Below are 21,605 nucleotides of genomic sequence, written 5' to 3'. Positions count from 1 at the left end.
TTGTTTCCATAGTAGAGCGCTGCGGTAAGAAGTGGATTTCCAAATTTTTCTTCAGTATTTGTTAAGTCTCAATCACTTTTTGTAAATGGAAACTATGAGTTAAATCAGTCATAATGGCATTTTTAAACATCAGAACAAAACCTCATTGGAAAGATCATGGAAAATTAAAATTCAATAGTTTTCCCCAGGATATTTGACTACTATTCGCTTGCTGGACAGTAGCCCCAAGGACTTAGGTCAGCGTTGCACCACATAACTCAGCAGGCAAACACTTGGTGATTTGGGAAAAACAACAGAAGGAGCACTTTTTAAATGCCTTTTAAAATAAAGACCTATTTCCGGAGCCTTTTCTCGTGACCCTTGTTCCTGTTTAAGGAACTTACACTACAATGCCTTTCCTAGATAAAGACACAGGGACTCCAAAGTGAAGCGAAAATCTGGAAGTTCTCGACTGGCAGTCTACGTCACCTTCCCCTCACCTGCTTAATTACCCGCTTTTCCGTCTAGAACAACCCAGCTCTATCACTGATTCCCCTTCGTTTTGAAAACTGGTCGAGGGGTCACTGGATGCAACTCTTCTTTCTCACTCTCCCATGTGCCCTCTCTTTTTAAAGTCTGGGCCTTTGGAGAAGGGAGCTGAGATGACAGCAAAGCAGGAAAGCCCTAGGCTCCTCTCAGCCCATAGTCAGCAACCAGATAACTACTGGAGGGCATCGCTGAGAGGTAGCATTCACAGAGGCACCTGTATAGGGACAAAGGAGCTGGCCGCACCCTTTCCCTCTCCCACCCCTCAGCATCCGTGCAGAGCCACCTGCTGAGGGCAGCCCAGCCCAATACTGGCTTCCTACCCGACTTGCTCCAAGTCCCACACACTTGCACTCTGGTACAAATGCCCTTCTCGGTCAAGCTTGGCTCAGCTCAGTGTGATCACCCCTTCCCCAAAGCCCTGGCCACACCATGTCTCCTGATCAGACCAGAGAGTTCTGCAAGGCTTCATTCCTAGCGGAAGTAGTAACAAGTCTCATGTAACAAGCCGACCAGAGCGCACCTAGCTCAAGCCAGTCACACTCTGGCCAAGAACCACCAATCCCCGCTGCAGGCCAGGGGGGCCTCTGGAGGTGAATGACCTGGAGGATAGAGCACCCAAAACACAGCAGCGAAGTGCACGCAGCACACACTGGAGACACTTCCTCAAGCGCCAGGCCCTCGACACTACATAACCTCATCTTCATAAGGCCATTACTCCAGGGGGAGGAAACATAACAGCCTTTTCTAACACAGAGAAAAAGGGACTTAGATGAAATGCCAAGAAGAGGAATTCATCCCAAATGAAACAAGATAAGGCCATGGCTAGAGATCTAAGCAAAACAGATATAAGTAATATGCCTGACGGAAAATTTAAAAACAATGATCATAAGGATACTCAGTGGGCTTGAGAAAAAAATGGAAGACTTCAGAGAGACCCTTACTGCAGAGATAAAAGGATCAGAAATGCAAAATACAATAACTGAGATTGGAAACAAGCTTAATGCAATGAATAAAAAAAATGCAATGAACACAAGGCTAGAAGAAGAAAAACAATAAAAATCTACTTGAGGAGTAATAACTGAAGAGTTCCCTAATCTGGGGAGGGAAACAGACATCCCGATCCAGGAGGCACAGAGAACTCCCATCAGAATCAATAAAAGCAGACCAACACCGAGACATAATGTAATTAAACTTGCAAAATATAGTGATAAAAGAATCCTTAAAAGCAGTAAAACAAAAGAAGTCCCTAACTTACAGGGGAGGGCCCATCCGGCCAGCTGCAGTTCTCTCTCCTCAGGAACTTGACAAGCCAGAAAAGAGCGGCATGATGTACTCAAAAATCTGCGGCCAAGAATACTCCATCCAGCAAGGTTATCTTTCACAATAGGAGGGGAGATAAAGAGTTTCCCAAACTGAAACTAAAGGACTTTGTGACCATAAAACAAACCCTGCAAGAAATATTAAAGGGGATTCTTTGAGTGGAAAGGGAAAACCAAAAGTAACAAGGATGAGAAAGGAACAGAGAAAATCTCCAGAAACAATGACAAAGCAAGTAAGAAAACAGGACTAAATACATATTTATCAATAATTACTCTGAGGATAAATGGACTAAATACTCCAGTAAAAAAACTGAGGGTATCAGAATGGATTAAAAAACAAGAGCAGCCTGTATGCTGCCTGCAAGAGACTGATTTTAGGCCTAAAGACACCTGCATAGTCAGTGAGGGGAGGGGCGGGGCCTCGCTCACCTGGCCCCCCAGCTCACCTGGATACCTGTCAAACCATCCTCAACCCCTACACCCTCGACCTGAGACTTCAAGAGAGGACAGCCCGACGCTACAGAGAGGGTTTGCGCTTCTAACAAGGTAGGAAGGCGGGGGAAAAAATAAAATAAAAAAGAACCAAGTGGGGGAGGGACCCCCAGGAGCCGGGCCAAGGTGGGTGGGGAGCCTCGGGACAGGGAAGCCCTGCCCTGGAGAAGCAGGAAAAAATCCACGGGACTCTTCCCTGATGGAAAATGCTCAGCAGGGAAGTCAGGCAGGGCCGCAGGAGGAGCGGGGACCCCTCCATTCCTGGGGAGGGGCCCGGGGAGGGGGGGCCTCTGAGCGGGGGCAGGGGAGGGCACAGGACAGCGAGGACACTCCCCCGTGGGCACCCCCAAGCTGTGCAGGTCAGCACCCTGCACCCCTGGAGCTCCTAGGCCAGTGTGGACAGGGAGCTACAGGTGGTTACTGGAGGAGCTGACTCCAGGGCTGGAGACCTGGCCACTGCCAGTGCTGTTGTCCCTCCTGGTGTCACCCTGTCCTCGGGAGGGGCGGGGCCTCCAGGGGAACAGGGGCCTCACGGGGTCAACAGCTCACCTGAGCCGGGCACCCGGTGGGGGCGGGGAATCCCCTGCAGGTGCACACACCTGAGAGTCAGCACAGCAGCCCCACCCCCAGAGACCAGCTGGAAGGACAGGGGAGGAGCAAGGTCTCGACCAAGCAGCACTGGGAAGCTCCAGGGAGAATCGAGGAATTTACAGTATATAGAACCAGAGGGTACCTCCCAACTGTGGAAGGAGCCTCAGTGTCCATCGAAAGATGATGGATAAAGAAGGTGTGGTCTATGTATACAATGGAATATTCCTCAGCCATCAGAAATGACAAATACCCACCATTTGCTTCGACGTGGATGGAACTGGAGGGTATGATGCTGAGTGAAATAAGTCAATCGGAGAAGGACAAACATTATATGGTCTCATTCATTTGGGGAATATAAAAAATAGTGAAAGGGAATAAAGGGGAAAGGAGAGAAAATGAATGGTAAATATCAGTGAGGGTGACAAACAATGAGACACTCCTAACTCTGGAAAATGAACAAGGGGTGGTGGAAGGGGAGGTGGGCGGGGAGTTGGGGTGACTGGGTGATGGGCACTGAGGGGGGCGCTTGACGGGATGAGCACTGGGTGTTATACTATATGTTGGCAAATTGAACTCTAATTTTAAAAAATATATTTAAAAAAACATTAAAAAGTAAACAAAAGAATTAAATGCAAGGAAAAAATAATAATAAAAAAAAGTGAGGGGAGTCCCACGATCAAGCCCCATGACAGGCTCCCGGCTTAGCAAGGATTCTGCTTCTCCCTCTTCATCTGCCCCTCCTTGCTTGTGTTCTATCTCTTGCTCACTCTCTCTCTCAAATAAATAAATAAAATCTTAAAAAAGAAAGCTGAAGTAGCAATAATTATATCAAGCAAACTAGACTTTAAACCAAAGACTATAACAAGAGATGAAGGGCAGTATATCATCATAAAGGGGATAATCCAACAAGGAGATCTAACAATTGTAAGTATTTATGCACCCAACATAGCACCCAAATATATAAACAATTAATGCCAAACATAAAGGATATTGATAATAATACAATGATAGTCGGGGACTTTAACACCTCACTTACATCAATGGACCATCTGAGCAGATAATCAACAAGGAAACAGTGGCTTTGAATGACACACTGGACCAGATGGACTTTATGGATAAATTCAGAACATTCCATCCTAAAGCAGCAGAATACATATTCTTTTCAAGTGCACATGGGACATTCTCCAGAATAGATCACATGTTAGGTCACAAACCAGACCTCAACCAGTACAAAATGATTGAGATCGTACCATGCATGTTTTCTGCCTACAGTGCTATGAAATTTGAAGTCGACCACAAGAAAAAATCTGGAAAGACCACAAATATATGGAGGTTAAACAACATACTACTAAACAATGAGTGGGTCAACCAGAAAAAACAAAGAAGAAATTTAAAAATACAGGGAAACAAGTGAAAATGAAAACATGATAACATGCTGAAACCTTTGGGATGCAGCAAAATTTGTTCCAACAGGAAGGTTATAGCAATACAGGCCTACCTCAAGAAGTAAGAAAAACTCAAATAAACAGCCTAACCTTATATCTAAAAGAGCTAGAAAAAGAACAAAGCCTAAAGCCAGCAGAAGGAAAGAAATAATAAAAATTAGAGCAGAAATAAATGATATAGAAGCTAAGAAAACAATAGAACAGATCAATGTAACCAGGAGCTGGTCCTTTGAAAAAGATTAATGAAATTGATGAACCCCTAGTCAGACTTATCAGAAAGGAAAGAGGACCCAAATAAATAGAATCACAAATGAGAGAGGAGAAATAGCTACACCACAGAAATACAACTAAGAGACTATTTTGTAAAACTATATGCCACAAATTGGACAATCTGGAAGAAATGGATAAACTCCTAGAAACATAGAAAATGTGAACAGACTGATAACCAGCAAAGAAATCAAATCAGTAATCAAAAATCTCCCAAAAAACAAGAGTCCAGGGCCAAATGGCTTCCCAGGTGAATTCTACCAAACATTTAAAGAGTTAATACCTATTCTTCTCAAACCGTTCCAAAATATAGAGATGGAAGGAAAACCTCCAAACTGATTGTACGAAGCCAGCGTTATGCTGATACCACAACCAGACAGACTCCACTAAAAAAGAGAACTACAGGCCAACATCCCTGATGAACATAGATGCAAAAATTCTCAATAAAATACTAACAAACCAAATACAAAGTACATTAAAATAATCATTCACCATGATCAAGTGGAATTTACTTCTGGGCTCTAAGGGTGGTCCAATATTCGTAAATCAATCACCATGATGCACCACATTAATAAGAGAAAGGATGAGAACCATATGATCCTCTCCATAGATGTCGAGAAGAGCATTTTACAAATTAAAACATCCATTCATGATAAAAACCCTCAACAGAGTAGGGAGAGGATCATACCTCAACATCATAAAATGGGAATTTAAACAGACACATGAGGGAATCCCTGGGTGGCTCAGCAGTTAAGCACCTGCCTTTGGCCCGGGGCGTGATCCTGGAGACCCTGGATCAAATCCCAAGTCAGGCTCCCTGCATGGAGCCTGCTTCTCCCTCTGCTGTGTCTCTGTCTCTGCCTCTGAGTGTGTGTGTGTCTCATGAATAAATAAATAAAATCTTTTTAAAAAAGTAAACACATGAAAAGATGCTCATCAAATATAAATCAAAATTGCAAGGAAATATCACCTCATACTTGTCGGAATGGCTAAAATTAACAACACCGGGAACAACAGGTGTTGGCGAGGAAAGGGGAACCCTCTTAGATTGTTGGTGAGAATGCAAACTGTTGCAGCCACTCTGGAAAATAGTTTGGAGGTTCCTCAAAAAGTTAAAAAGAGAACTGCCCTACCATTCAGCAATTGCACTACTAGCTATTTACCCTAAGAATACAAAAATCCTCATTCGAAGGGTACAGGCACCCCAATGTTTATAGCAGCCTTATCAACAATAGCCAAATTACGGAAAGAGCCAAATGTCTGTCAACTAATGAATGGATAAAGAAGTGGTGTATATATCCAATGGAATATTACTCATCCATAGAAAAGAACAAACTCTTACATTTGCAACAATGTGGGTAACTAGAGAGTGTGATGCTGAAAGAAGTCAGTCGGAGAAAAGACGAATATCATGACGTCACTCATATGTGGAATTTAAGAAACAAAAGATCATTGAGGGGAAAAAGAGAGACAGAGACAAACCAAGAAACTTAACTATAGAGAACAGACAGACGGTTATCAGAGAAGGGAATGGGGTGATGGGTAAAACAGGTGATAGGGATTAAGGAGCACGCTTGTGATGAGCACCAGGTGTTGTGTGGAAGGGCTGAATCACTGAGTTGAACACTGGAAACTAATATTATGCTGTATGCTAACTAACTAGAATTTAAGATTTTTCTCTCATTTAATTAATTTGATTGTTTTTATCTGCATGCCCTATTCATTTTCCCCTCCCTGCCATACGTCAGCACTTTCAGCTATTTTTGTATATCTTTTCTATTTGAATGTTCTCTTGCAAAATGTGTATTGTTGTTTGAGGAATTTTTATCAGCGTGGGCGATATTTCTGACAAAGCACTATTTTTAATATCCAGCTATGTTGATGTATCTAGGTTTCATCTCTTGAGGGTAATCATGGTGTCTGATTGTTGCGTAATCACCACACTTCGCCTGTTACTTTTCCAAAGATTGGCACTCAGGTTCTCTCCAGCTCTCCATCACCACACACATGCTGCCATGAAAGTCCTCATACTAGAGCACTGCTTGCGTGACCTCACAACAGCATGGCCACTGGCTTCCCCCAGAGGGAACAGCTCAAAAGAGAGCAAAGTGCCACATGTCTCTTATGACCCGGCCTTGGAAATCATAAACATCACACAATGATATTGTATCGATTACACCAGTCAGTCCTATTCGGTGTGAGGGAAGAGTATTCACACATGAATACCAGGAGGCAGAGATTACTAGAGTTATCTTGGCAGCTAGCTACCACACATGTTGGCCATAATACTCCTTTTTTTCCTCCAGATTTCTTGTTTTCCTAGTAGATACTAGGTAGTTGCTCTATTTTTTTTCTTTAAGATATATTTATTAATTTGAGAGAGAGAACACATGAGTGAGTGGGAGGAGGGGCAAAGAAAGAGAATCTTTCAAGCCGACTCCCCACTGAGCACAGAGCCCAGCTGGGGGGGGGGGGTGATGATCAACATGGGGCTCAACGTGGGGCTCAATCCCACAACCCATGAGATTGCAATTGGAGCTGAAACCAAGAGTAGGATGCTTAATGGACTGAGCCACCCAGGTGCCCGTGATTATTGCTCTATTCTTTTCATGAGTGGATTGTCTGGAGATAACTCTGCACCCCGGAAGATGTCAATTACCTTCCTGTGCTTGTAAAAATCCTGAAGCCTTTGGTCTTCATATTCACATTGAGTTCTGTTGTAAGAATTGTTCAGTGGTTGTCAAATGCTGTGATAGATTTCTATCATGATAGATTTCCAGCACTTGGAAAAGAACTCCATTGTATTCAAGAACCTGAATTCCAATTAAGTCATGGTATTTCTTGTTCACATAAGCCAACCTCAACTCCTTTTTCTTTTCTTTTTTTTTTTTTAATTTTTATTTATTTATGATAGTCACAGAGAGATAGAGAGAGGCAGAGACACAGGCAGAGGGAGAAGCAGGTTCCATGCACCGGGAGCCCGACGTGGGATTCGATCCCGGGTCTCCAGGATCGCGCCCTGGGCCAAAGGCAAGCGCCAAACCGCTGCGCCACCCAGGGATCCCTCAACTCCTTTTTCTATTGTAAGTAGTGGGATCTGTTTCACCTGATTTCATTTTTTATATTTGTATATTTTTATTTTTAAAGATTTTATTTATTTATTCATGAAAGACACAGAGAGGCAGAGACAAAGGCAGAGGGAGAACAGGCTCCATGCAGGAAGCCCAATGTGGGCCTCGATCCCAGGTCCCTGGAATCACACCCTGAGCCAAAGGCAGGTACTCAACCACTGAGCCAGGTGTCTCTATTTCTTTTTTTTTTTAAGATTTTATTAATTTATTCATGAAAGACACACACACACAGAGAGAGAGGCAGAGACATAGGCACAGGGAGAGGGAGAAGCAAGCTCTATGCAGGCAGCCCGATGTGGGACTTGATCCTGGGACTCCAGGATCACACCCTGAGCCGAAGGCAGATGCTCAACCACTGAGCCACTCAAGCATCCCAACCTGATTTCATTTTTAAAATGTACTTGCACATAACATGTTAGTAAGACACCTTGCCTTTTTAGAAGTTAAGAGAGGTATAGAAGAGAGAAGCATTCCTCTTTGTCAGCTTTATTGCTGAGAGAAAGCTACCATAAATGCAGCGGTTTCTGAAAGCAATGTTTTTGGTTTTTTTTTTTTTTTATGAACAAAATGGTCATTATAACAGCTCTGAAATGATACTATATGAAAAGCTTAAGGGAAAAGTATTCTTTTGGTTTCTGCTACTCTGGCCCTTGAGTTTTTTATACATGAAGACGTAGATGCACATCAAATAAAATAGTAATGATCATAAATAATAGCAATACAATAGGGAACCAAATATTCATTTTTCATTAGGAAAAATAAAAAGAAAGACTGTAAATTTATCCCTGCCATTTTTTATTTATTGAGGCAAAAATGCTTTTCACCACAAATGTTGCCATTACTATCCAAAGTAAGATACAGATGAGTATGGAGGGTCCAAGGGGAAAGTAAAGTCACTCAGTCTCAAAGTTTCTCCCAACATGTTGGCCAGTAAATTAAATTATTAAACCTTACCCGAGTTTGTATAGTTACCACGATTGAAAACCTCAGTACAGAAGCAAACTATTTCAACGTAATCTTTTTCTTGGTTATTCCTTTTATTTTGAGGTGCCCAGAGTGAGAGTCTCAAAGAGCTCTTTTTTTCCTATCTAAAATAAACCACATGATGTACAGTTAACAACACCCTGTAGTGGGCAGCCCGGGTGGCTCAGTGGTTTAGCGCCGCCTTCAGCCCACGGTGTGATCCTGGAGACCGGGGATCGAGTCCTACATCGGGCTCCCTGCATGGAGCCTGCTTCTCCCTCTGCCTGTATCTCTGCCTCTCTCTCTCCTTGTGTGTCTCACATGAAAAAATAAATAAAATCTAAAAAAAAAAAAAAAACCTCCTATATAAACCTACCTCTGAGTGAGTATGGTATGCACTACTCAACCTGTGTCCCACTTGAGGCAGACACAAGCCCAGGGACCACTAATTTATCTCCTTCACAAATGGCACCAAAATCAGTAAACTTCAAGCAAGACTAAATAGATTTTTTTTGTCTTGTTTGATCTCTCCAGAGATCTGTAGTTAAGAATGAAAATTTGGAGGAATTAAAGACAGATAATGTTAATTGAACATCCATTAGAGGCTAAGCTTCTGATTTTACTGTGGAGGGCAGGACTTGTAGTAAAGCACACATAAGTCAATAAGTGAAAGTGCTGTGCAAATTGTAAAGGGTTCTACAACCATAACGCATGTACCCGCAGCCAGAAATGGCTTGGGAATTGCTTCAGGATTATGGCTTTGGCCTTGGTAATTCCAGAGACCATGCACCAGACCCAAGTTCCCTCCATTTTTTTCCTGGTAATATAGAACTCCTCAACTTGTTATAAGGAATCAGGACCAGGAAAAAACCAGGGCCTCAGATGATACGGAGTGTAAGCGTGGGTGTTTTCCCCACAGACCACGCTGCTACTTCAGTCACCACTTGAGGACATCCATTCTTTAGAGCATGCCTGGGATGCATAGCAGATATTGAGACACTGCAGGAGAGCAGTGTCATGCCATCAGATGGTTCACCTTCTCCAAAGAGCCAAAAACATTTCCAAGTATGATCCCAGAATAGTTCCTCATGGCAGATCAGAGCAGCTGCTATTTAGTCACATTTTATGGTACAGAGAAGTAAGAGATTAAATGACATGGACGAAGTCTAAACAACGGGTAAAGAGAAAGGGACAGGACCCCCCCCCCAAGTATTTAGAGCTGACCCCGTGAGGTTGAGGGAGTATATCCAGCTAAAACAGCCTTATAAACTGTGCTGTGCATCCTCTCACTCTCCCATGCCATCAGGCTGCAAATAAAGCCAACCATAGCCCGAGTTTAAATGCTTTGTTGACCTTTCCTGACCGTCTCCATCCCATTTACAAAAATCCTAATGATCTACTTGATTCTTGAGTGTTATCCTAAAAATATTTGGGGAATTTTAAAAACATATACAGTTTTAACTCTGTAGGAAAAACAGAAGTCTACTTACTAAAACAGTTCATGGACAAAGGCAGTATTGTTTATTAATTAAAATAATGGACTCTGGAGTCAAATCCTAGCTCTGTCAATATTTTACGCACTATCTTTGGGCAAGTAACCCAACCATTTTAAATCTCAGTTTCTTTTACTACATAAATATTTATTGAGTGCTTACTTTATGTGAATCCCTGTGCTATGGTTGAAAGAGAGCATTATGGAAAACATGGTAAGAAAATCTGTAAGAAATTAACGATAGGATTATTGAGTGTCTTTGGAATTGAAAATACAGTAAAAGATCTGGAGGGGATGGGATTTTTGAGATCCTAAAAAAACAAAAAACACCCACTTATACAATTAAGGTCTTAATTTTATATTTCATCACTGTCTGTCATCTGTCAGTCCTTTGTTTACTCCCACCCAAACTACAGAAATTTTTCATTGTTATTTACTGTTAACTAGGATCATCTCCTCATCCAGATGGGTAGCTCTTTTAACACTTTCACCTTTCAGTATCTTGAGCTCTACTCCAGTGCTTGTGAAGTTCACATTTACTCCACCTTAGTCTTCCCCACTGTGACCCATAGACATGGTCTGAAGTGATTTTCAGGATTTTAAACTATGTGTGTTTTTATAATTATTAATTCATCAAATATTTAACAAGGGTCTACAATGTCAATGTCATGGGCGCTATCCTGAGTCCTAAGGATATTGTGGTGAACAATTTAGCCCAGCTCTTGCTTGCAGTGGGAAAGGAGACAGATAACAAGGAAGCAAAAGATGAAGAAAAGAATTTCGGATGCTAGAAAGTCCTAAAAGAAAAATGATGGCGGTGTGGGGTGAATAATAAATTTGCTAGTCTTAGAAGAGAGAGTGTTATGTGAGGTAGGATGATTAAGGAAAGAGTCTCAAAGTGGCGTTTCAGAGAGATCTGAGTGGCGAAAGGAGTCAGCCATGTAAAAGCACAGATGGAAATGTTTTAGGCAGAAGAGATCCCAAGTGCAGATATGAGGCAGGGATGACTGGTGTGATGAAGGAACAGCAGAAGGCCAGCGTAACTGAAAGTGAGTGAGGAGATAGTGGGAAATGACATCAGAGTCCCAGCAAGGGCGGGCCGGGTCAAATTTTTAAGTCTTGGTTAGGAGTTTCAATTTTATCCTAATTGTTAAGAATCCATCGGAGAATTCTAAGTGGGGTTGAGGTGAGAGGACTGAAACAATACATTTTTAGGATGTTATTTTGGCTAGTGTGGAGGAAAAGGAGGTATAGAATGGAGTTGACAATGATACTGGTCGTAATCGTTGTTTTCCCAATGGCAGATGGGACTGCACGATGAACTGGGATGCAGTTCATTTACTGGGGAGGTAACCCCAGAAAGCGCAAGCGCAGGAGAGGGACAAGTGAGGCAGGGAAGGGGAAGCACCACCATGAGAGCTTTCATGAGCAGGCTGCGGCCACGAGCAGCAGGCTGAGTCCCACTTCACAGGCATCACATGCAACACAACTCTTGGAGCCTGAGAAAGCCCTTAGGCAAACAACACAGGCGTTTGGACACTCGAGAAGCTCTCGGTGTGTACAACTGTCTCTCACAGCTTTGGGGGGAGTCAGAAGTAGGCTGTGATCGTCAACAGGGCCAGTGTCAACATGGCTAGTCGGTCCCCAGTTATTTGAACAAACCCTCATCCAGATGTGACTGTGAAGGTCTTTCTTGGTAGATGTGATTAAAGTTCATAACCAGTTGACTTTCAGGAAGGGAAATCATCCTGGGCACCCCGAGTGGGCCTGAGTCCACCAGGGGAAAGGCCTTAAGGGCAGAACTGACGCTTCCCTGGGGAAGAGGGAATTCTGTCTGCAGAGAGGAGAGTTCACACCCAACAGTTCCAGCCCCCCACTCCTAATGGCCTGCCTTCCAGAGTCCAGCCTTGCCTTGCCAGCCCCTACAATTGCATAAGGTAATTCTTGGCAAAAAAATCCCTTAATATGTAATCTCCTACTGGTTTTGAACACTGATAAAAGAAGAAAGTACGTTGATCATTTTAACAGAGAGCATTCCTTTAGTATAAGGATGGACTGAACTGTCACCGGAGGACGGAAAATCCTTTGTTTACTCCCACCCAAACTACAAAGGCCAGATCATGCTGATGCACCATAGAGAGGGCGTCTGCAGGAAGCAGATACTACCCCTGTCCTGGAAGAACAAAGGGAAGTTGGAGTTTTTTAAATCCAGAAGCTTGGAGAAGCGGACCCACTAACCTGAGCCTCAGACCTCTGCTGGCGATAGTGTCTCTATGGGGCTTTGATATGCTCCCCTTAATGTAGAGATGCAGTAATTTGTTTTTTTGTTTTTTGTTTTTTGTTTTTTTTAGAGGGAATGTTCTGGCACATAGCGGATTATTGGATCTCTAAAAAATTTATAGAATTGTCCCCTGGATTTTGGCAGGGTTTTTCTCACACCATCTGGCTCACATGTGTCTTACCAACCAGTGACTGCTCTGCAAGTCTGGTTAACTTGATGTGATCAACACAGTGGAGTCCTACTATGTTCTGCGAATGTCAAAATATTAACCCCCCGCTTTGGACTGTATTTTATCAAAGAGAGCCAGAAAGTTAACATAGCCGTGGGGCAAGAAAATGTCCTCCTGATGTAAATGAAAACTGCTTGTCAACTTCTTACCTGCTGGGAATTGAAGAGTGTGTTCCTAATTCAATGGGTTACACGCATCCCTGTGTTTATAGAGCATTCGTTACAATAGCCAAATCATGGAAGCAGCCCAAGTGTCCATCCATGATGAATGGATAAGGAAGATGGGGTACATAAAGTAAAATTGTCCCTAAAGGCCACTTCCTGTATCTGGTTTTTCCTAGTAAATGAGGCCAGAAATCCTAAGACCTTCCACAAACATCTAGCCATCTAAAATGGAGAATCCTTCTGAATCCTTCTGCTTATACAAACAAGCTAGTTATTAGAGGGTGGCCGGGGTATGCTACTCTTAGTATTTCAGTGTTCTCAGGATTTCAAACTGAGATATCTGTGCTCTCAGTTTGAAAAATCTGAGATCAGATTCTTACTGGGTAAGTGTTATTCACCCAGTAATCAAAAAAAAAAAAAAACTGGATAATATTGGCCATATTTTGCCTTTCTGATATTTCCTCGGGAATCTGCAAGTACCTCCCCTTTTCCCTCCCCTAATAAGACCATTTAGGTGTGTGTTAAGCAACTACAGAATACTAAATAAACAGTTTGGCCAAAATGGAAAAAAGTAACCTATATCTATATCTTTATAATGGACTATAACTCAGCCGTAAAAAAAAAAAAAAAGAGTAGAATCTTGCCATTTGCAACAACATGGATGGAACTAGAGATTATGATGCTAAGTGAATTAAGTCAGAGAAAGACAAATACTGGATGATCCCACTCATATGTGGAATTTAAGAAACAAAACAGATGAGCAAAGGAAAAAAAGAGAGAGAGAGAAACCAAGACATAGGCTCTTAACCATAGAGAACAAGCTGATGGTCACCAGAGGGGAGGTGGTGGGGACATGGGGGAAATAGGTGATGGGGATTAAGGAGGGCACTTGTGATGAGCACCAAGTGGTATATGGAAGTGCTGAATCACCATATTGTACACTTGAAACTAATATAACACAGTATGTGAACTAACTGGAATTAAAATAAAAACTTAAAAAAAGAGAGAAGAACGTGTTCACCAGATCAATAGCTGTAACCAAGTGGCAGAGGCTGCGTTGATCCGATCCAGGAAATGCACCATAGCTGGCCGAGCAGCTTGACTGGGAGCACCACTTAACTAAGCTTACTGAGAACCACCGTTAGCCACCAGGGTCTGTACTTTTCGTTTGGTTTGGGGTTTTTGTTTGGGTTTCTGGGGGTTTTTTAGATGTGAGATGAAAAATACAGTATAGTACACGAAACCCACAAATATTGATAAATATTTACATATATATACACCCATGAAGCCAATACCCAGCTCATGATATGGAACATTTCCAGCCCTTTCCCCCTTACCACTCCTCACTCATCCCCCTGCTCATAACTATACTGACTTTTATCACTATTGATTAGTTTTTTTGTTCTTGAACTTCATGTAACTTGTGGGGCTTCTTTTGCTGGCGTAGTGTCTGTGAGATTCATCTGTACTGTGGCAGGTAGCAGTAGTTCATTATTATTTTTTTTTATTGCTCTGTGGTTTTCCACTGTATTAATAAACTGAACTTTATCCATTCTTCTGTTAATGCATTTTGGGGTTTTGACATCTTGGAGCTATTATTAATAAAACCTCTATGAACGTTCTTGTATTTAAATAGCGTATGTGAACTATACCATGATCGGACAGTGGTTGGCACTCCAGGCTTCCCTGCGTGGGCCTGAGCTGGGTCCTGTGACTGAGCAGCAGAGCAACATGGTGCTGAAGGTAAGCAGGTACGTGGGAACCATCCACCATGGTCTTAGGTGGATGTGGAAGTGGAGCAAGGGGATATGGGATGTGACATCAACAGCATTGCTGTCCCTACTCCATAGGGGCATTTTGAGATTTAAGTGGGGTAATGTATACAGGACACATAGAAATAAGGATTAACTCAATACAAGGTGGTGGTTTTTCTTATTATACTAAATTTATGACCTAAGACTTTTAAAGCAGCTGGCCTTGGGTAGGTACAATAGTTATTTAGAAAGAGCCTTCTGAACTTACACCACGTCTGCCATCCTATTCCATCACCCTTCGCTTGTGCTGTGAAGCCTTCCTCTTCAAAAGAGAGTCCACAGATCAACAGCTTCAGCATCAATTAGGAAGATGCAGAAATTTAGGATCTTGATTCCTACTGATCCATTTCTACATTTTAACCAGCCCCTGAGTGATTTTATGGACACTGCATTTTGATAAGCACAAGCTTAGGGCAGCACATTGGAATCACTTGGAAAGCTTGAAAACTTACATGTTTAAGACTTAGCGAACAAGTGAGCTCTTTTTGTTGCAGAATGCCTTTTAACATCTCATGAAATCCACCTTAGGAAATGCCAGGTTTTGCTTAAAAATCAACTTTAAGAAATAGGTATTTCAAAAAGAAGATGAGACTTAAATAGAAAAATGTGAATAGAGCTTATCTCGGTGGTAGTCTTCTTTCCACTGTTCTTCTTCTTTATGCTCTTCTTTCTTTCCAAAGTTTTGATAACACTTTGAGAATCAAAATTAAAGGACTTGGTAATTATGTTAGATGATAGAAATATTTTTCAGAGCGGCATGTGATGTATTTAAGAATGAAGTATGGGAGTGCCTGGGGGGCTCAGTTGGGTAAGCATACAACTCTTGATTTGGGCTCAGGTCATGATCTCAGGGCAGTGAATTGGAGCCCCATGTGGGGCTCCACGCTGGGCATAGAGTCTGCTTAGGAATCTCTCTCTCTTTCTCCCTCTGCCTTTCCTCCCCAGCCCTGCTCACACAGGCATGTGTGTATGCGCTCTCTTATTAAAAAAAAAAAAAAGAATGAAGTATTGTATACTTTCAAAAGATACAGTAAAATATGTGAATTTATAGAAAAAAATAAAGAGCAGAATGTAAGCAATTGTTGAACCTAGGTGGAGAGTATATGAGGACTAATGCTTCTTCAACTTTCCATATGTTTGAAAACATTCATAATAAAAAGTTGGGGAGATAAAAAGTAAAAGATTCATTTTGGAATAACATGACCATCATGTAAAATGTATATAAGTACCTTATCTAAGTATGTAACACAGACGAAATTGTATGAAGCCTCACATAGACTAAGGTTCCCTTTGGGAATGAAACTGAGATCAGAGAGATTTTAACCTTGTCTCTAATGGATCAAACTTTTCAAGAGTACCTTTGCGTATTACATTTATAAGAAACAAATTTTCATGGGCAAATGGTGTTCAAGAAATATGGTGTCGGAACCAGGCAAGTCCACGTCCTACTATCATCCGAGTAAAACCTCAAGTCCAAAATTCCATTAGGTCCTATGGCCAACACTTAAAAGGAGTACCTTTTGGTTCAGACTTGGATCATGCAAGAGATTTAGGTTGCATGATCCAATGGAAGACAATCCAATCGTGCTTTAGGCTAAAAAGAATAAAATCCTACTGTCAGAATATTGGCGCTTTCAACCATGTAAGAGGCCATAGTCTTTTTTTTTCTGGGTTTAAGGAACAGGCATGACCTCTTTTGTGCCTGTTTGCTACCAAATGCTTTTATGTGTGGAACAATTCCATCTGAGATTCCTTTAGCTCTAGCACACTACCCCATAGAAGAGGTTATAGAGGAAACCTATGGCTTTCACAAACTCCAGTCATGGGAAGCTCGCAATACCCACCACCCCAGAACCTACACGAAAGACCAAGCTGCTGTAAGGTAATACACCACCTAATTTTAATGAATGTTTAAAAAAAAACATTATTATTGAATCCAGGTAATCTCTGAAAAGGAAAAAGAGTGCCTTGCTTTTTTCTCCCATTTTGTTCTGGCATCCACTTTCTCCTCTCCCCCATTTATTCAGGATATATGTGAAATCTCAAAGTTTCTATTACTTTAATTCATAATTTCTCATTTAAAATTCTATGCTTTCATTCTTTTTAGCCTATGATGCAGCTATTTCAGTGGCCTTTATGACGGCAATTATTAGGAGTTTGGGGGTTGGCATAAAAGATTCTTGTCTATGCCGGAATTTATCCAATTTGAATAATGGAGCTGCAAGGAAAAGGCTAACAAGGGCTTTTCCAGGGGTGATCATGATGTGGAATGTGCAATAAGGTGTTGTGATTTCAAATTATAAAGATCCCAGTAAAAATACACAGTTAACATAAAGTTACTGTCCAAACCGCTTACGTATTACTTTTTATGAGTCAAACTAAAGCGATGCCCAAATCGGTACTTGACAACGTACTCAGAGGTCCACTGTCAGTTGCTATTAGGAAGATCCCTCCCTCTACCTAGAGCCATTTATGAAACCCATAAAGCTGAGACCATGCAGAAAATCTGAGACAGGCCTCTCTTCTTGAGGACTTTGTAGCTGCTCTTGTTATGTGGCCTATCTAGCTTTCATGTTCCACTAGACAGGTAACTATTGGCCCTTCTTCCAAATCTAGGCAAGAGGATTTTTTTTTTTAAGGCAAGAGGATTTTTGATTGCATCTCCCAATGCTATTGTGGTAGGTTGTTACAGTAATGACCCCTAATGAATCCCATCTCCCTCTATTTACGCCCTAGCATAGTTCCATCTCACATTGGCTCAAGATTTTGCTAGATGATTTGCTTTGGCCAAGAGGATATTAGAAAACATTACACAAGCTTGAAAATAACCTCCACACTAGGGCTTTTTTCTCTCTTGCTACTGTCGGGCTGCCGTGTGAAGAAGCCCAGGTCATTCTACTGGAGGATGAGACCACATAGAGCCACATCAAGCGGTGCCAGCTGAGACCTCCTAGGCTAATGTGCTCCCAGCCAATTGCCAACTGTCTGTAATCACATGACTGACCTCAGGTGTAATCAGCAGAACTGCCCAAGTAGGGGCACCTGGCTGGCTCAGACGATTAAGCATCTGACTCTTCATTTTGGCTCAGGTCGTGATCTCAGGGTCCTGGTATCCAGCCCTATGTCAAGCCCGACATCAGGCTCCATGTTCAGAGGAGTTCTCTGGAGATTCTCTCTTTCCATCTCCCTCTGCCCTTCCCCCAACAATCAATCAATCAATCAATCTTAAAAAAAAAAGAAAAAAGAACTGCCGAGCTACACCCAGCCCAAGTTACTAGCCTATGGAATCATGAGGAAATAAAAGTTTTTTTTTAATGTTTTTTAAGCAACTCTGTTTTGAGATGAATTGTATGACAATGGTTTGTAGGAAAGCCCCTGGATCCCAAATCTCGTATGTTCACATCCTGCACAGTCCCCTCCCCTTAAGCGTGGACGGGACCTGTGACTTGCTTCTAGCCAATATAATATGGCAAAGGTGAAGGGATTTTGCAGATATAAATAAGGCCTGTCGATTCTGAGTTAATCAAGAGAGAGATTATCCTTGGTGACCCTGACTTAATCAAGTGGAAGGCCTAAAAGAGGAACTGGGTCCTCTCTGAGGCCAGTGACTCTTTCTCTATTATTAAAGAAGCAAGCAGGGGATCCCTGGGTGGCGCAGCGGTTTAGCGCCTGTCTTTGGCCCAGGGCGCGATCCTGGAGACCCGGGATCGAATCCCACGTCGGGCTCCCGGTACATGGAGCCTGCTTCTCCCTCTGCCTGTGTCTCTGCCTCTCTCTCTCTCACTGTGTGCCTATCATAAATAAATAAAATTTAAAAAAAAAGAAGCAAGCCATCAAGAGTTCTGTGGATGCAAGGAAATGAGTTCTGCCAACAACCTGAATGACTCTGGAAACATATTTTCCCCTAGACAAGCTTTTGTATGAAAATGTAGCCCAGCTGACACCTTGATTATAGCCTTGTGCGACCCCGAGTGGAGGACCGGCTGAGCCATACCCAGACTCCTAACCCAGAGAAACTGTGAGATAATAAATGTGTCCTGATTTAAGCCACTAAATTTGTAGTTATTTGTCATGTAGCGGTAGAAAACTAATACAATCTGTTACTTGGCAATGTCTGCCCCATATAGGCACATGGCCAGGTAGCCTCTTCCTTGGCATGCAAGTGCTAACCCTTTAAAAACTGTCACCTTCTAGAGCATAAATCCAGTGCCTGGCCCAGTATTAATACTGAAAGCCTTTTGTCCTGGGAAATCCCTCAGTCTAAAGCAAACGGAGGACCTGTCACCCTAATAGCGTGGTAGGTCACCACCATGCGCAGATAGCCACCTATGTCCTTCCTCTCCTCAAGAGGAGCTGAAGCTCTTTTTTCTTAAGGATCATGCCTCATCTCCTCTTAAGCTTCTATCTTCAGCTCTCAGTGAGACATTGACTTAATCCCCTTCAAGGGGACAGAGAGCAGTCATTTCCTGGCAGGAAAGTAAAGTGGTGGGGGCATGCAGAGGTAGGCTCAGACATTTTGAAGTACAAAACTTCCTGGTTGGCAGGGGAAGAAAGACCTTTCTCTAGAGAGTTCTAAACAGCCAAAAAGCTGGGACGTACTAGGTGATTTTTTTTTTTTTGTCTTCATTTCTTTCTTCATAACTCATTCAGATAGAAGTAAGAATTCAGGAAAGAAAGCCAGCATAGGAAGGGCTCTCATGGCTACTCGTGATTGCCAGGCTCAGACCAGCACAACTTCTCCTGTCTCATTCTCACGGAGCCTGGCTTCAAAGTAGCCTGGAGCCCTAGTCAGCCCAGTAGGACCTACCTAATCCCCCAGCCATGTAATGGGGCCCAGAGCATCTCTACAGGTCCTGAGCCCACCTGTTGTTCCAGTGTGTTCCAGTCATTCATTCCAGTCAGGTTCTGACCATATTGCCTCTTACTGACTGATGCTTAGGACTGGCCTTTGCCTTATACCTTTGCCATCCACCTCAACCTCGTACCCGACTCAGGCTTCTGGAATTCCAGCCTGGAATCTGAGCCCTGGTCCTCCATTTATCCAAGATGGAGTTAAGATACATGAAATAGCAAATTTGGAAATGCTGGCCTCCCAGGCAATTAGGAATAAAGTTCCAACCCAGACGTGGCCCCAAGTTTTGTTCAAATCTCTGTGTCCCATCAGCTTTATCAGGGATGCCCTCAGCTGCCAGCATGGCCCTGACACCTGCTCCCCTCTTAACCTTAAGCCAGAAGTTTCTGCCCCCTCTGAGGGTACCCCAGGGTTATTCTACATGGCTGACAAATGAGAATTCATGCTGCACAAAACCCAGCTGGATTTGGAGAGAGAGGACTGCAAGTAGAAAAACAGAAAACTGACAAGTCTGTCATTTGGGGAGGGAGGGTGTGCAAAGAGGAGTGTCTTCAGAGTGGGCTGCCTGAGGTAGGATTATCTAAATAAAAATCCAAGGACTCTTGTTCCCGCAACCTATGCTGGGTAAACCTGCATGGAAACTGTTTTGTAGGTTCTCCAATGGTCCAACCAACAATTTTCCATATAGGATATGCTCAGGTTTCTGTAGAAAATTTAACTTTCTATTACCCATACAGGAAAAAAATGTAAAGAGGAAGTTCTGATAGTTCTCAGATTAATATCCTCTCAGTTCTTCTTTCAACTAACCCTATAAAATAGCCATTTATATCAGTAACCCATTGTCACAATAATGCTGCTTGATGGCTTTAAAGTCCTGCGAATTTAAACAGTGCGCCTGCATCTGTGGGGTGGCTCAGGGGTGGCTAATCTAGGCTGAGCGCACGTCCAGATCTGCTTCATGTGTCTCTCCTCCTCCTCCTTAGCCCATTGGGCTGACCACAGCATTTTCTCCTCCGGACAATGGCAGAGGCACAATAGGGCAACCGAATGCACAAATGCCTCCTGAAGGCTAAGTGGAAGTAGCACGTGGTCACTCTGCCCGCAGTTCCTTGGCCACAGTCCATCAGCCACAGCAAGTCTTGTGTTTAAACCCAACACCCATCCATGCCTTTAATGAAAATCGCAAAGTCACAGGGCAAAGGATGTGGCTACAAGGCGACAAAAAGTGGTGCCCGTAAGTCAATGTACCAAAATATCTGATAGGATTCCTGGCCCACATAGCTGTGTCCCACCAAGTCAGTTGTGTCTGGGGTTTCCCTAAGGAGGCCTCTAGCATGTCTGTATTTGTTTCTGCACCTGACTGACCCGCATGCTCCTGGTGTCAGATAAGCACATCCCATGACTTTTCCTACTCAGGGTCTGGCTTCCTCAACAGAATGATTTCTGGAACTCATGGTGACTTTTGCCTCTTAAACTTACACACTGGTGAATATAAGGGTGTGTGTGGCTCGACGTGAGGCTCAGTCCCAGGACCTTGAGATCATGACCCACCCGAGCCAAAGGCAGACGCCTACCCAACAGAGCCCCTCACTTTGTCATTTTAGAGATACTGGTTTTGTTGAGTCTTTGACATATTTCCTGCTATAGAATATGTATTTCATTCCTTTGTTTCCTCGGAGACTTAGTATGGCTCTGGCCATGTTTTCCTAACTACAAATCAGGTGCACAAGCTGACAAGGAGAAGGACAGCAGAAAGGACTATTTAAAACTGGCAATTACTGCCTTTGACATATTGCCTATTACTGAGAATTCGTATTCTTCATATTTCCCCTCACAGGGTATTAAATTTTGATTAAACCCAAGAACCTCTGACTGGCTGCCATAAATAGAGAAAACTCTGTGGAGTCTCAGGCAATGTTTTTATATGCAAAATGAGTTGCTAACTTATCATGCTAATTGTTCTGGTGTTTATCCCCCGAAGTCCTAAGCACTCCCTTCAGAATTCCACTACATCTTCCTACCAGCTTATGGCATTCT

Source organism: Nyctereutes procyonoides, unplaced genomic scaffold, assembly GCF_905146905.1.
Source record: "Nyctereutes procyonoides isolate TBG_1078 unplaced genomic scaffold, NYPRO_anot_genome, whole genome shotgun sequence".
In the NCBI taxonomy this organism is placed as follows: Eukaryota; Metazoa; Chordata; class Mammalia; order Carnivora; family Canidae; genus Nyctereutes; species Nyctereutes procyonoides.
The sequence above is the reverse complement of the archived record's forward strand: the minus strand, read 5'-3'. Positions refer to the sequence as shown.